The following is a 15,147-nucleotide window of genomic DNA, read 5'->3' as shown; positions in this document are numbered from 1 at the left end:
GATACCACTGTTGTAGATTATATTAGGATACTTTTCTGTGTGACTTTGGCCAAGTAACATCAGCTCTATGAAATGAAGAGATTAGATTACCTGCCCCTTAAGGTTGCTTCCACCTATCCAGGTCATTGCTGCGTGCAAAGATTCTCAATATAGCCTTCAAATACATGAGTTTTCTTGTTGTCATATCACCCTGACTCATATTGAGTTTTTAGACCCTTAATGATGCTTTTTCCAACTGTACTTGTGAGGTTGATTTTCAGAATGGAAGTATAAGATTTTCTTTCTATCAAACAGATTATCCTCCCCATATTCTCCAAATACCTCCAATTCCAATGAGGACTTCTGGGGAGAGATCTTTTTTTTTTCTTCAAAAGGTACAGGGTTAGTAGTTATAGTCAAATATGTAGTTTCATCTTTTGTCAAATGGTATACTCGTTTGTACATATGGTGATATGTTTTGTCTCTGAGAGTGGCACCAGGGGAAAATTTGTGGAAAGATGATTGCCGTTTATATTGTCTACCTCAAAACACAAAGATCACTGATTTCAGATGCTTGGAGAATGTTTTTGTGTGGCTACTAAGCCTTCTTTTAGTGGCCTAGGAATCCCTAGTTCTTTGTCAATGATGATATGGCATAAGCTCATGAGCATTCACCTTTTTGCTTGTGTTCCAAATCATCAATGTTTTTCCCAAAATATACCAGTTGCATTTGGATGGTTTTCCCCTGAACACTAAGACATTAATATAATATTTTATGAATACTATAATTGAGCAACCAGTTAATGAATTCTGACTGCTTCTCCAATCAATTCGATTACTATACAAAATGAAATGAGCTAGTTTATTTATATAGAGTATCCTTCATACAAGCTGATGTGAAATCTAGAAACATCATCCTTTTTCATTATCTTCTAATTTTCAATTTGGGAACCATAAAATTGCCCCTTTCCCCAATACTCCACATGAGGTAAATAATGGGTCTCTAAAAGAAAATGAGCATTTTGTTCTGTTTCTGTTTACCATAAAGGAAAAGGAAAATGTAATTGTAAATCTAGTTGCATGACCATTTGGTTTCATATCACTTATTATTTTAAAAATCCCACTTCAATAGCCAAAGAAACCAACTTTTGTTGAGTGAGGTAGGATAAGTTAGAATAATAAGCTTATAGTTTAAGATCTGGAAGGAACTTTCAAGGTCATCTATCTGCCTACAACTGCCCCCACAACCCCATTACTTTATAGCAGAAGAAACTGGGGCCCTAAGAAGTGCCATTATTTCCCCAGGGCAACAGAGGTCACAGATTTGGATGCAAACCCAGGTCCTCTGACTCCTAACCTCAATACTCTTTCCATTATTCCTTATGTGTGTCCTGGGTGTCACCCTTATCCCACAACTTAACTGATCTCTTGGCCACTTTGCCTCGTCCACTTGCTGCTGTGCCACCCTACATGGTGATTAGCACATGGAGAGAGGCAGCTTGGTATATTGAAAAGAATACTTGGTTAGGAGACCTGGGCACAAATCGTGCCTCTGGCACTGATCTAGCTATGTAATCTCTCTGACCTTCAGTTTTCTCATCTTTGAGTGTAAGACTGACACTACCATCTGTTAGGATTGTGAAGACACTGTGCTAAGTGTTGGATATCAAGATGAAACAAGGCTGATGACTTCAATGAAGTTACAGTATCTTAAGAATCCCAGAATTGTAATATTGGCAGAAACCCCAGTGACCAAGTAATCTAAGCCATACCCAAAAGTAATCCCTGCTCTAACATACATGAATACCTGTGATTAAAAAGAATCCCTGACTTCCTGAAATAGTCCACTCTGCTTTTGGGTAACACTAATTAGGAAGAAGTTTTTTCTTAACAAAAACTATCATCTCTTCAGGCTTTGTGTTCTACCCTCGGAGGACAAAGTGAACAAGTATAATTACTTTTCCAGAAGATAGTCATTTATATAATTGAACAGAGGTAGGTAGAGACATATAAAGAGTTCAAATCAAGCCTCAGACATTTACTAGCTGTGAACTTGGGCAAGCCACTTAACCTCTGTTTGCTTTAGTTTCCTCATTTGTAAAATGGAGATAATAATAGTATCTACCTCTCAGGATTATTGTGATGATAAAATGAGGTCATATTTATAAACTACTTTATAAATTCTGGCTAGTTATTATGTTCCCTCTAAGTCTTCTCTTCTTCAGCCTAAACAAACCCATTTTCTTCAACTTATTCTCAAATGGCAGTGAATCCAAATCCATTTGCCTTCTTGCTCTCCTCTGGTTGCTCTTGAGCTTAACAATATCTTTTTTAAACTGGCCCTCGGAATTGAGCACAAACATCCATATTTAGTCTAACTAGGGCAGATTACAGAAGCACTATCTTCTCCTTAGTCTTGAAAGTAATGGTTCTTTTGATTCAGCCCAAGATCCCATTAGCTATTTTGGCTACTCTCTCATATTTCAGCATCATTTTGAGCTTACAGTCCACCAAAACTTCTCGATTTTTTTTCAGACAGATTGCTGTCTAGCTGTGCCTCCCCTAACCCTAAACTTGTGCATTTTGATTGAATTTATTGATGAATTTAGTGATTTTTTTGAATCCAAATATAAGACTTGGCATTTGTTTCTATTGAATATCATTATTTCAGATTCATCCCAATGTTCTAGTCTATCAAAATCTCTGAAACCAAGTGTATTAATTCTTTCTCCTGTCTTTGTCCACCAGCACATTTGATGAACATGCCATCCACGCCTTTATGCAAGTCATCAACAAAAATGTTAAAAGCATAGGGTGAATCATAAACCTCTAGGGCTCCACTGCAGACTTCTTGCCAAATTGACATTAAATACTTAATTATGACACTTTGAGTCCAGTCACATTCAACCTGGTCCAAATCCATCTTATTATACTATTATCTGGTCCAAAACTATCTTTTCCACAAGAATAACATGTAATACTTTATCAAATGCTCTGCTAAAATTTAGGCTCTTATCTATAGCATTTCCCCAAACTACTAGTATAGTAATCTTGTCAGAAAGAAAACAGATGTGGTTTAGCATTATCTATTTCCATAAATCCTTCCTAGCCCTTTGTAATCACTACTTGACTTTCTGGATGTTTATCAACTATCTCTTTCATGACCTGGTCTACCTTTTCCCCAGCAATTGAAGTCAGATTCAATGGTCTATATAGTAGACTGTATTCTCTTCAATTTTTAAAAATGGATTATTCATCTTTATTGAGTTTTATGCTATTTCTCCAATTTTTCTTGAGTTTTCAAATATCAGAATCAGTGGCTTGGTAATCATACCTTGCCAGTTATTTAAGATTTTTTTTATTGATTTTATTTTTATATTTCTTCTTTTTCTGAATATATCTGTCCCCTTCCATACTTGCTGAACCCTTATAACAAAAAAAATTACAGAAGGAAAAAAAGCCATTTAGTGAAATTCACCAGCATATCTACCAATTTTGAGATCATGTGCAGTGTTCACAATCAGTCATTCTTCTCAAAGGAAGGCTGTGTATTTCTTCATCTGTTTTTTCCATGCCAACCATTGTTATTCTAATTACTCAGTGCTGAGTCAAGGATTTTTGTGGTTGTTGCTTCCTTATACATTATTTTAGTCGGTGTATATTGCTTGTTTTGCTGCTTCTGCTAACTTCATTTTAAATTAGTTCATATGAATCTTCCCATAGTTCTGTTAGTTACTTATATTCATTTTTTTTCTTATGGGAAAGTGACATCCCGTTCCATTTTCTTTTGATGAAATAATATTCTATTATACTCATGTACCATGACTTGTTTAGCAGTTTCTCAGTTGATAATCATCATCTTTGTTTCCAGTGCTTTGTTAACCCCCAAAATACTGCTATGAAGATTTTATTGTACATAGGACCGTTCTCTTTGTCCCTGACATTCTTGGGCATACATTTAGTGGTTCATCCTTGTGTCAAAGGGTAGAGACATTTTAGTACTTTTTACAAAAGCATAATTCCAAATTGTCTTCCAGAATTGTTGGATCAATTCACAGAGGAATCTTCAGTATATTTAATATTCCTTAGTCCTTCTGATATTAGTTTTGTCAGTTTATTGAATCTAAGCTGAAACTGCAGGTTGATTTTAACTTGCATTTTTCTTATTAGTTGTCTGGAGCAGTCTTTTTTATAATAATTGCTTTTTACTTTTCAAAATATATGCAAAGATAAATTTCAGCATTCACCCTTACAAAACCTTGTGTTCCAAAGTTTGCTCCCTCCCTTCCTTCTTCCTCCCCTAGACAGCATTTAAATATGGAATTGTCTTTGATCATTGTATTGCTGTGAAGAGCTAAGTCAGTTGTAGTTCATATGTGCATTAAATATAGGTTAAATATGTGCATTTCTTCAAAACATATTTCTACATTTATCAAGTGAAGCATTCTTTTTGATGACTGTTAATAGTTTAAAATTATTCTTTTGAGAATTCTTTGTTTATCTCCTTTGGATACTTCTCTATGGGGAAATGGTTTTTGCTTCTACATATTTGTGTTAGTTTCCTGTATCATTTTGCTAATTCTTTCTGAGAGCATAGTTTATCCTTAGCAAAATGTGATGAAGTATAAAGAAAGAATAGAGACAAAGCAAAGTAAGAAATTTGAAGAGCAACAGATCATATTTACTTTGGGAGTTTAAGCAGGGACAATTTACTGAAAAATAAGGTACCCATGTGATTTAGACATAAAAGGTGACACCATAAGCAAATTGGGAGAGCAAGGAATAGTTTACTTGTCAGATCTTTGGAGAAGAGAATTATGATCAAAATTATGATCAAAAAAGAAATAGAGAGTATTGAGATGTAAAATGGATGATTTTAATCCTATTAAATTAAAAAAAAGGTTTTGCACAAACAAAATCAATGTAACCAAGATTAGATGGAAAGCAGAAATCTGGGAAACAATTTTTTATAGCAATTGTCTCTGATAAAAGTCTAATGTTTTCAAATATGTAGAGAATTGAGTCAAATTTGTAAGAATATATGTCATTCTCCATTTGATAAATAGTCAAAGGATATGAATGGGCCATTTTCAAATGAAGAAATCAAAACTATCTACAGTCATATGAAAATTACTATTGATTAGAAAATGCAGATTAAAACAACTCTGAGGTATCACCTCACATCTATCAGATTGGCTCTTATTACAGAATTTTGGAGGGAGTGTGGAAAAATTGAGACACTAATGTATTGTTGGTGAAGTTTTGAATGATCTAACCATCTGGAGAGCAATATGGAACTATGCCCAATAGGCAGTCCATCTGTGTATGCCCTTTAACTCAGCAGTATTACTACTTAGTCTATATTCCAAAGAGGTCTTATAAAAGAAAAAAGGAGGGGCAGCTAGATGGTACAATGGATAGAGTACCAGTCCTGAAGTCAGGAAGACCTGAATTCAAATCTGCACTTAGACACTTAACTCTTTCTAGCTGTGTGACCTTAGGCAAGTTGCTTAACCCCAATTGCCTCAGCAAAAAAAAAGGCAAGAAAGAAAAAAAGGAGCTACATTACAAAAATATTTCTACCAGCTCTTTTTGCGGTAGCAAAGATTTAGAAAATGAGAGGATGCCCATCATTTGGGGAATGGTTGAACAAGTTGTGTTATATGAATGTAATGGGATATTATTGTGCTATAACAAATTACAAGCTGGAAGATTTTAGAAAAAAACCTGGAAAGATTTACATGAATTGGTGCAAAGTGAAGTGAACAGAACCAGGAGTTCAATGTATACAGTAACAGCAGCATTGTATGATGAACTACAACTGACTTAGCTCTTCACAGCAATACAATGATCAGAGACAATTCCAAAAGATTCATAATGGAAATTTTCTCTCCACCTCCAGAGAAAGAATTGATGAAGTCTGAATACAGATCAAAACATACTATTTCAATTTCTTTATTTTTGGTAGTTTTTACAATATGTCTAATATGAAACTGTTTTACATGAGTGCACATATATAACCTATATCAAATTACTTATTGTCTTAGAGAGGATGGATGAGGGAGATCAGGAGGAAGAAAATGTAGAATTTCAAAAAGAATGTTACAGATTACCCTTACATGTAATTGGGAAAAAAATACTTTTAAAGGAAGGAAATGTTATCCACCTTGAATTTTGAAGGAAGGGATTTCATTAAGTGGACCTTTCTAGACATGGATACCAACTTCAGAAGCTATCAGTTTTTATTCTTGTATTGTCATCATTACAGTAAAATGTAAACAGCAAAAAGCGTTTGTTTTTGTCTTCGTAGGTCATTAATAAATATTTGTCAAGTTTAATGAGGGACATCTAATGAGTTGATTCCCCCAGATAGAATGGGAGTTTCTTAAGAGCGGGTACTCTCTTGCTTTTCTATTTGTATAACCCCATCACTAGGTGTAGTGCTTGGTACTTATCAATTTCTTAATAAAAATTTTTCATTAATTTTCATTTATTCATGAGCAAAGTCATGGAGAAAGGAGAAGACAGAATGAAAACACAGGACAATGAATGGTCCATTTTGATTGAAATGCCAGTTAGGTGAAGGACTGTCCTTGGAAATAAGACTAGAAAGGTAGGTTGGAACCAAATTGTATATTAGAGTCTTGAGTACCAGATTTAGCAATATATATTTTATCCTAGAAGCAGTGGGGAGCCACTGATGTTTTTTGAGTAAGGGCGTGACATAATCAGAATGATCTATTAGGAAGATTGCTTGGGAAGTGGTGTGAGAGAGAATTTGGAGAGAGAGGTCTAGAAGCAGGAAAATCATTTATTTTAAGAGGTTATTACAGTAATCAAGGAGGAAGAAGTAATGACAGCTTGAAAGAGGGTAGTAGTGGTAAGAACTGGAAAGATGAAGATGAATGTGAGATTTATTGAACCCTATAGTAGGTACCAATGAGCAAAGACTTGGGCTTGCTGGGGAGAAATAATTGATAATGGGGTTCTAGGTATAGAAGGATAGTTGTGGCATAGAGCATCTTAGTGCACCACCTGATGAAATTTGGGAATAAGGAGGTTGATTCCATTGCAGTATCAGCAGTGTTGGCATTTGACAATAGTTCCAGAGCTTAGAAATTCAAATAGTTTGCATCCATTCACAGTTTTTGGGTCAATTTTTTTTTACCTACTCAGGAGATTTGTCAGCCTATGAAAAAAGAACATAATACTTTCATGGAAAAGCTTTCCAACATTTACATAAAACGTAGAAGCATTGACAGAACAATTAGATTAATTCACCTCTTATAGCAAGCCTCCTTGGAGCTGACTCATCGAAATGGTGTTGAATTGTAGAGTTATACAATGAATATATAAATAGCTGACATAAGATAATAGATCTACTTTTCTATTTATCATTGTATTTTAATATTATTAAAGGAAGAATGGAAATATTTTTCATGAGATAACTTTTATTAATATAGGATTATCATTCCTACCAAACCATTGCTGAAATTGTAAAGATTATTACTCCTCTCTCTTTTGATTTTAAGAGTTTAGGAAGCTGTAGATTCATTCCAGAAATGCTGTTAGCTTAGAAGCTCTTATTTCACTTGAAATGAAATATTCCTTAAAGTCTATCTCTTTTTAAGGGCTAAATAGAAAGATTTATCACTGTATTGTCTATAGGGTCAAAGAATGTTTTGCTTATATTTACCAGTACTATGCCTATCCAGTAATACCAGTGAAACTGCATTTTGGGGAAATTGTTTTATGCTTTCATGGACTGGTGCCAATTTGTTTTATTTCCTGAACATAAGTATACCCTAATAATATAATTCCTTCAGAAATGGTTGACAAGGCTGTGCCTTCATCACAACAAACAAATATTTGGGAAGGAATTAACTGGTTCATCTGAGCTTAGATACTAACCTCTTAAGGAGATAAATGGTTCCACTCTGAAAAAGGTTTCATTAGTTTCATCCTGATTGGTTGTCACTGATTTCCTCTTCAGTAGATTCTGGGTTAAAAGTCCTTATTTGTCATCAATCATTGAATTTCTTTATCCTGCTTTCTCTCTGCCTGCCTAAGGCCAAAGATAATGGGGAAAGGAAAGCTTTCTTAGCAACAGAGTAAAAGCCTTTTTGGTTTAGTAAGTATACTGCATTTTTGCCACATCTGGCATTGAGGAGACTGGTACTGGTATAGATTTTGGAGGTTCTGATCTGGCTCAGTGAGGGCATTACAGGCATGATTTTATTTCTAAAATTTAGATGAGAAAGAAACACCAAAAAAAAAAAAAACCTAGCACAGAATGAAAATTCTAATTTATTTCTTCAGGAGAATTTTAGCCATCTATTGATGAATTCTTCCAGAGTTGTAACAGGGCTGTAAATAGACTTCAGCATTGCTATGTTTGTACAGGGGGAAAAAAGAGGGTTGGTCTTTGTATATGATCCAAAAAAATCCATCATGGAAATAGATATTCTGGAGAGACTGGATGAGAAAGTTAGTTTGTGTGCTACTACTCTGTACATCCTAGAATGTTTCATTTGAAGGCGCTAAGGACATTTGGGCACACTGTAGTATCACTCAGCCAGATGTGAATGAGAGAGACCAATGCTTATTGCAAGAAGAGTATTTTAGCTTTGTTTTTTAACTTGATCAGTTCATGGTAAAGAAACTTTTGCCCTAGAAGTCCAGGAAGGCAAGACAAGCCATCCTTGGGAACATTAAACAGTAGCTACAAGTAATAATCCCAAGAGCCATGCTGTTCTTGATTACAGTGTCTCCAAACTTTTTTGAGCTCATAGTACTCTTGGCAACAATTTTTAATATTTTATTTTTCCCAGTTACTTGTAAAAACAATTTTTTACATTTGTTTTTAAAATTGAGTTCCAGATTCTCTCCCTTCCTCCTTCCCCACATACATTCCCTCCCCCTCCATTGAGAAGGCACATGTGAAGTTATGCAAAACATTTCTCTAAAAGTCATATCAGCTGCTGAGTGAAATGAGCAGGACCAGAAGATCATTATGTACTTCAACAACATTACTATATGATGATCAATTCTTTTTTTTTAATTAATTAATTAATTATAATAAAATTTAATAGCCTTTTATTTATAGGTTATATGTATGGGTAACTTTACAGCATTAACAATTGCCAAACCTCTTGTTCCAATTTTTCACCTCTTACCTCCCACCCCCTCCCCCAGCTGGCAGGATGACCAGTAGATGTTAAATATGTTAAAATATAAATTAGATACACAATAAGTATACATGACCAAACTGTTATTTTGCTGTACAAAAAGATATGATGATCAATTCTGATGGATGTGGCCCTCTTCAGCAATGAGATGAACCAAATCAGTTCCAAAAGAGCAGTAATGAACTGAACCAGCTACACCCAGCGAAAGAACTCTGGGAGATGGCTATGAACCATTACATAGAATTCCCAATCCCTCTATTTTTGTCCGCCTGCATTTTTGATTTCCTTTACAGGCTAATTGTATGCTATTTCAAAGTCCAACTCTTTTTATACAGCAAAATAACTATTTGGACATGTATACTTATATTGTATTTAATTTATAATTTAACCTATTTAACATGTATTGGTCAACCTGCCATCTGGGGGAGGGGGTAGGGGGAAGGAGGGGAAAAATTGGAACAAAAGGCTTGGCAATTGTCAATGCTGTAAAATTACCCATGCATATAATTGTAAATAAAAAGCTATAAAAAATAAAAGAAAAACCTTTAATTAAAAAAAATAAAAATAATATCAGCAATAAATTTTTGAACATGCTACCACCTGGATATAGGCCCTGATTACCTCGTGCCTAGATTAGCTAGATATCATCTTCTGGTTGCTCTCCCTCCCTTAAGTCTTTCCCCATTCCTGTCCACCATCCATTTGGCTATTAAAGGGATCTTTCTAAAGTACAAACAACTGCCACCATAACATTTGACTATATAGCTGCCTCCCCCCTCTTCAATAAACTCCTATGGCTCAGTTGCATCTAAGATCAAATACCAAATCCTTTGTTTTTCATTTAAATCCCTGCTTTCTATCTTCTCCCTTCCTGGTACTCTCTGGACCAGTGATTTTGGCTTCCTTGTTCTTCTTAGAACCAGAGCAGAATAAACCTGACTCTGGATTTTCAATGACTGTCCTCCAAGCCTGTGATTCTCTCCCTTCTCCCCTCTGCCTTCTATCTTTTTTGTTTTTCTTTAAGTCTTAGCTGAAATCCTACTTATGTAAGAAGCCTTTCCCAGGCCTGCCTAATGCTGATGCCTTCCCTCTTCAGCTATCTCCAGTTTATCTTCTGCATATCTTTTTGTTGTTGATATGTTGTCTATTCCATTTGACTCTGCTCCCTGAAGCTAGGAACAGCCTCTTGCCTTTCTTTGTATCCCTGGTGGTTGGCACATAAGTGTTTGTTTAATAAGTGCTTATATGGGGACTCTTTTATATGTCTGGGCTCCATGTATGTTTAGCTCTTGATCACCTATTTTGTAGATTATTTGTGGTCATAGGAATACTATAGCCTATAATCCATAAGAATTATACAACTGTATTCAGTTCACTTATTAGCATCTCAAGTAGTCAGAAAGTTAATCCATTTGTGATGTAGGTACCAGATTACTCTGGCAAGTGTGGACTCTTCTATAATCATTTACTAAGAGATGCTCTAGTGACCTGAAGGGCTAATGTGCTTTCCGAAGTTCCTGATGTACTGTTGAGGAATAATTTACTCAATGTGAACCTCTGACTGAGCTGGGAAATAATATCAGTTAGTCAGACCATTATTGATCACCAGCTGTTTGTATAATAACTGGGTGTAATCATGGTTATATGCAGGTTTTTATTTGGAATGCAATAGCAGTCTTTAAAGAATATAGCATGCTGGTAAACAGGAAAACAAAGCCATTTGGTTGAACTCAATTAGCATATAAGTATCATTAATTAATGTTTGAGCACCACTAATATATGCAACTTTCTTAGATGCCACTAAGTACATGAGGAAATTAAGGAATACTTTCCCCAAGATTATGGTTTATTAAAAAGTTTTTTTTTTTATTAGAAGAGATAAGACTTTGTACTGGAGCATGTCTCATGAAACCATGGAAACAAATACAGTAGAAGAGGTGCAAATAGCATGTTCAGACGATTTCTTTTAGGTACCAACTTCTACCTGCAGGTGTGATATTGGTGGGACTTTTGAGATATAGGAATATTGAAATGTGGTTCCACTAAATGAAAATGAAGTGTGGGGAATATTCAGGAGTCTGACACAGGAAGCTCAGGAGGAAGATTCTTATTGTTTGTCCCTACTTTGCTTGAGTTAGATAACTGAGATGTGAGTCACAAAGGAAGTGAAGCAAAATTTCCAATTTGGTAATAGAAGTGGGATGCAGGAGAAGGGAACATGGCAGGCATTGTGAAGATATTCTGAATCTCATTAAATCCATCAGAACAACTGGACAGTCCATTAAAAATTGGCGTAGTTCCAGCAAACTGAGATATCTAGTGAGCTTAATATCACTGGTTACAAAAGACATTTTGTTCTGGAAATAAAAAAAATACTATATAATAATGTTAGTGACCATGTTTGTTGAGGTGTACTGTACATGTTGTGTATACTGTTAAGAACACATTCGTCAAGCATGAGGATTGTATTTCTCCCATTTACTTGTATTCCTAGGTTATCTATCCTTGTGTTAAATAGGGACTTAAAAAAATCGGAATCTTAGAACTAGGCAGGATTTAAAGGTACCTAATTCATTTCATGATATGGATCAGGAAACTGAGACCCAGAGAGGGAAAGTAAATTGCTTGAAATTTCAAACCATTCTCTCATCTCAAATATCTGGCAATTTAATTTGATAAATATTTTTGTATAGGGTCCTGTAACTTTCTGACTATCCTATCTCTTCCCTCCTACTGAATCAACTCTTCATCTTTACTGGGACTTCTAGTCCTTTGATTCCTTTTATGTTTTCTGCCCACCCACCAACTTTCGGGTTTGCTCGCTTCCATACCCAGCCCAGATCCCATGGCTAGTCATTTGAAAGATGGACCCTGCTTTGCCAATCTCAAAGCCTAGGTACCTCTCAAAGTCTGCTTTTTAAATTCTTCCCGCCAGGGAGAAAGATATTGTGGGAGGAGGTTACAAATTCATTCCATCTAATTTAAGCTGGGCCAGCACTATTGCTATCAATTCTCAATCCTACTCATCCCAGCCACTGCTTAATATCAGAGCTATCTTTGATTCCTCCACCACCCTTGCTTCAATAATTGATCAGTCACCAACTACTATCAGGCTTATCTTTGCATACTGTCTTAAGTGCATCCCTTATTTTCCTTGACTCTAATTCAGATATTACTCTTTCTTGAATATTTAAAATAACATATTTGATGAGTGCATTTTGTTTTACATCATTGCCATTTTAACTTTATCCAACCTTCTCCTTCTACCTCCATTTAACTCCATTAAAACTTCCTCTGTGATGATGAAAAATAATTAATTAAAAACATCATATATGATGACCACATCTGACAGAGTATGCGATATTCTGTCTCAGTAGTTCACACGGTATCCTGAAGGGGAATGTATGTTTTATTATTGGATTTTCAGGACTATCATTGGCTTTTCAGTTACTAAGCCTTTGACTTCTATTTTGTGGTATTTTAAAATTTCAGTTCAGTTTATATAGTACTGTATTAGTTGTGCTTTTTTGCTGTATATCACTTTCTAAAAATCACCTCATGATTCCCTCATATTCATCTTGTGTTATGGCACAATAATTGTCTGTTATGCTTATATATCACAGGTCTCTTAGCCATCCCCAATTGATTGGGAACCTATAGTGGTTTCATTTTCTTTGCTACCAGAAAGAGATAAATATTTTGGTATATATCGGGCATTTATTTCTTTGATTCTGGAGATGTGCATGCCCAGTTGTGGGATTACTGGTTCAAAGAGTATCGACAATTTAATTACTTTTGTTGCATAATTTCAAATGATTATACAGAAATGTGGGGTATGGAATGGTTCTACCAGAAGCACATCATTTTGTCCATTTGTCCAGAGTCATTCCAACATTTACTCTTTCCACCTTTTGTCACTTTTGTCAGTTTGTATGGATTGGGACAAAACCTCATATTTGTTTTAATTTTTGTGATTTGGAGTATGTTTCATGTAATTACTCAGAGTTTGTAATTCTTCTTTTGAGGATTGTTCAAATCCTTTGACCAATTGGGCATATAGTATTTGTTTAAAGTACACACACACACACACACACACACACACATTCATATACAATCACACACACATATAAATGCATTTTATATGGCCTACACATACATACATGCTGTATACAGTATGTGTGTATGTGTGTGTATATATATAGATATAGATAGATAGATATAGATATAGATATACACACATATATGTATATATATATATACACACTGTATCTATATGGAAGTAATTATATAAAATATAATATTTCCACATGAAGCACATTATATACCCACACTTTACATTCTGCCCAACTGATTGCCAGTTTTCCCATAATTCTTGGAAAAAAGGAATCTCTTTTTCTGTGCCTTCCTAATTTGTGCTCTTGAGTTTATAAATTGGACTACTCTTTTTACCTGTTTTTCTTGCTTATCTAATCTGTTTTGATGTTTATCTTTTCTGTGTTTTAACCCATACCAAATAGTTTTGGTGATTACAACTTTATAGAATAGTTTGAGGTCTGGTAATGCTATGTCCCTTTCCTTCATGCTTCTCATTTCTCTTTATACTTCCAAATGAATCTTATTTTAGTTTTTGTTTTTAATGTCTTTTTAAAATATAAATAGACTTTTTCCAATTATGTGTAAAAATAGTTTCCAAAATTCATTTTTATAAAACTTTTAGTTGTAAATTTTTCTCCTTCTCTCCCCTACCCTCTCTTCTCCCCAAGACAAGAAGCATGTTAAATATACTTCCACATTGATAACCTTATGAAAGAAGAAACAAATAGAACAAAAGGGAAAATACATGAAAAACAAAACAAAGAGAATGAAAATAGTATACTTTGATTTGCATTCAGACTTCATTAGTTATTTTTATGAATGTGGATAACAATTTCTATCAAGAGACTTTCAGAATTATCTTAGATCATTCTGTTGCTGAGAAGCCCTAAGCCAATCATATTTGATCACTGCACAGTGTTGTTGTTACTGTGTACAATATTCTCCTGGTTCTGCTTACTTCACCATCTGTTCATGTGAGTTTTTCCAGATTTTTCTGAAATCTGTTTGCTGGTCATTTCTTATAACACAATAGTATTTCATTAGGTTTATACCACAACTTGTTCAGTCATTCCCCAGTTGATGGGCATCCCCTCTATTTCCAATTCTTTGCCCCGACAAAAATAGCTGCTATAAACATTTTTGTACATGTAGGTCCTTTTCCTTTTTTATGATATTTTTGGGATACAGACCTAGTAGTGCTATTGCTGAATGAAACAGTATGCATAATCTAAGTGAATTTTTAAAACTGCTTTGTCTAGTTTCAAAAATTCAATTGTAATCAAAATTAAATGCTTTGCAAAATAAATTAGATAGCTTTATCAATAGTAGCTTAGAATATAGAACACTGGACCTGTAGTAAGAAAGACTCAGGGTTCAAATCTCATCTTGGATAGATTACTAACAACCCTGGGAAAGTTAGTAAACCTCTCTCTTTATATCAGTTTCCTTATCTACAAAATGAGGCATTTGCACCCAATAGTCTCTAAGGCCCCTCTTAGCTGTAAATCTATGATTCTTTGATCATTTTTTTAACCATATCTGTATGAACAATAAATATTTCTCCAGTTTTTAGTCCTTTATTTCTTCAAAGTATGTTTTGTTGTTGTGTTACAACTATTATGTGCATTTCGATAGATTAACTCCCAGATATTTTGTGCATCTTATAAATAGTAATCTTGAATGGTATTTCTCTTCTTTCTTCCTGCTTTTTGTTGATACTGTATAGAAATCCAGATGATTTTTGTTGACTTATTTGTATGTTGATTCTTGCTGAAGCTATTGATTGTTTCAGTTTCTTGGATGATCCTTTGAAGTTTTCTAGGAATGCTACCATGTCCTTTGTAATAGGAATTATTTTCCCCCTCTTTGCCAATATTTATATGTT

Source organism: Sarcophilus harrisii, chromosome X (genome assembly GCF_902635505.1).
Source record: "Sarcophilus harrisii chromosome X, mSarHar1.11, whole genome shotgun sequence".
NCBI classification, from domain to species: Eukaryota; Metazoa; Chordata; class Mammalia; order Dasyuromorphia; family Dasyuridae; genus Sarcophilus; species Sarcophilus harrisii.
The sequence above is the reverse complement of the archived record's forward strand: the minus strand, read 5'-3'. Positions refer to the sequence as shown.